The sequence below is a fragment of the Canis lupus genome, chromosome 34 (genome assembly GCF_003254725.2).
Source record: "Canis lupus dingo isolate Sandy chromosome 34, ASM325472v2, whole genome shotgun sequence".
Classification (NCBI taxonomy): Eukaryota; Metazoa; Chordata; class Mammalia; order Carnivora; family Canidae; genus Canis; species Canis lupus.
In genome coordinates, this window is record NC_064276.1 from 15,918,305 (window position 1) to 15,920,905 (window position 2,601).

The window sequence follows — 2,601 nt, forward strand, 5'->3', positions numbered from 1 at the left end:
GATATTTTTACATATAATAAAATGCACACATTTTAAGGGCATAGTTTGGAGAGTTTTAAACAAATACATTGTGTCACTACTACCTGAATCAATTACCATTAGCCTAGAAAGTTACTTTATGCCAATTTCCCCCCTTCTCTCCTGCAAGCAATCACCCATCTAATTTCTATCACCATAGTTTAGTTTCCCTATTACAGAACCTCATCTAAATGGAATTAGGCACTATACTCTTCTGTGTCTGGCTTCTTTTGCTCAAAAGCTATGGATATTTTATTATTGAAAGTTGGCAAAATATCAAAGATGACTGAATTTAATGGTGTTCAAAAATATGGAATGCTTCACGAATTTGCACGTCATCCTGCACAGAGACAATGCTAATCTTCTCTGTATATTTCCAATTTTAGTGTATGTGCTCCCAAAGCAAGCACTGTATATCTATCTCTATTAAGTCCATCAAGTCTAAAGTGTCACTTAAGGCCAATGTTTCTTTATTTTGTTTAGATAATCTATCCCTTAATGAAAGTGGAATACTAAAGTCCCCTAATGTGCTATTTGTAAATCACTCCCTTTAAATGTTAATATTTGATTTATATATTTAAGTGTACCTATATTGGGTGCATATTTACAAATATTTACAAATGTTCTATCCTGCTATTGGATTGGCCCATTTATTGTTATGTAATGTTCTTTGTTTCTTACTAGTCTTTGTCTTAAAGCCTATTTTGTCTAATATAGTAAATGTAGCTACCCTGGCTTTCCTTTGGTTACCATTTGCATGGAATAGCTTTTTCCATCCCTTCACTTTCAGTCTGTGTTCTTATATCCGAAGTGAGTTTCTTGTAGGTCTTGTTCTTTTAATCCATTTAGTCACTGTGTCTTGATTGAGGAAATTAGTCCATTTACATTAAAAGTAATTGTTTTTATATTTATATATATAATTATATATATAATCGCCTTATGGTCATTTTTTGAATTGTTTTCTGTTTTGTAATTACTTTATTCCTTTCTTTTTTGTTCATTTGTGATTTGATGATTCTGTGTGTATGTGGTATACTGAGATTCCTTTCTCTTTTAACTACTAGGCTTTTGTGGTTACTATGAGGTTTACATATAACAAGTTTGAATGCATTTTTTTAAGTAATTTTCTAAGAAAGATTTGTGAGAGACAGCACAAGCAGGAGGAGGTACAGAGGGGAGCAGCAGACTCCCGCTGAACAGGGAGCCCAACATGAGGCTCTATCCCAGGACCCTGAGATCATGACCCAAGCCAAAGGCAGACACTTAACTTACTGAGCCTCCCAGGCACCCTTGAACACATTCTTAAGCTATATATTTTTACTCTCTTCCCACCATATTGTTTTCTGATGTCAAATTTTATATCTTTTTGTGTATCCCTTTTTACCTACTTTTGTCTTTTAACCTTCGTACTAGTTTTATAAGTATTAATTTTTATCCTAATTAAGCTTTATCAGTGTTTTAGTGATTATAATTGATTTTTAAATATTTGGAGAATTTTTTTTTACCTGTTATAATTCTTTTATAGGCAGGGAACATCTGTGTATGATTCAATCCTTAGGAATATATAAAAACTCAGCATTTAATCTTTCTTGGTGAGTATTCCAAGTGCACTGTAGAGTTTATTTCTGGTTCCACATTTATTTGAAGACCTTAGGATTGAAAGCAAAAATGCAGGAGCAGAAACCAACACAGGTACAACCAACACACAGTAGGAAGACCTGAATTGTGATCGGCAAATTGCCAGAGGCTCAGCATGGACAAATCTGAGAATTAAGCTCTAAGGAACCCAGTCATAGTGGGGTTCCGTAAACATTGTAAGATTTACCTTCAGGAATAGGTTCCCACAGTAAATATAAGAGGAGAACCCATTGTGTTTCCAACATTTGGGGTGTATGTGTTGGGAGAAGGGTGGATGGAACAATTTTGAAATGTATCAGAGTATTCATTTTTAAGAAAGCCTGCCCTCCAAAGAAACTAGTTAACCAGAACCTAGGAGGGCACATGATGAGACGTGCACTGGCTGTTATATGTTGGCAATTTGAATTTAAATTTAAAAAAAAAAAACCCAACTCTAACCTTCTCTAGCCATCCTGTCCCACCTAGGCAAGGAGGAAGGCACTGAGAAACACTTGTTAAGTGTTTGACAGTCTTGTATACAGGCTCACTGATACCTGATCATATGACTATAGAACACTTGTCCCTCTACACATTACTAAAGGCCTATTTATAGCTGTTTCTTTTGTCCAGTACATCATGTCCAGCTATCAAAAAATTACAAGCCATACTAAAAGGCAAAAAATACACAATTTGAAGAGACAGAGCATCCATCAGAACCAGACATCGCAGGGGTATTAGAATTATCAGACTAGGAATTTTAAACTATAATTAATATGGTAAGGGCTCTAATGGATGCATGAAGCATGCAAGAAAATGTAGGCAGTAAAAGAGAAAAATCCTAGGAAAGAAAAATTCTAGAATTAAACACTAACAGAAATGAATGTCTTTGATCAGCTTATTAGACTGGACACAGCTGAGGAAACTGATAATTTATTGAACACTACATCTGAAACTAATGATGTACTA

General features: G+C 34.7%; 1 non-coding gene across 1 annotated transcript; it reads right to left on the reverse strand.

The window, feature by feature from the left end:
- Nucleotides 1–322: 322 nt before the first annotated feature.
- LOC112662913 (U6 spliceosomal RNA) lies at nucleotides 323–428 on the reverse strand. Its single transcript, XR_003138944.1, has one exon. It is a non-coding gene; the product is annotated as a U6 spliceosomal RNA (small nuclear RNA).
- Between the last annotated feature and the right edge of the window lie 2,173 nt (nucleotides 429–2,601).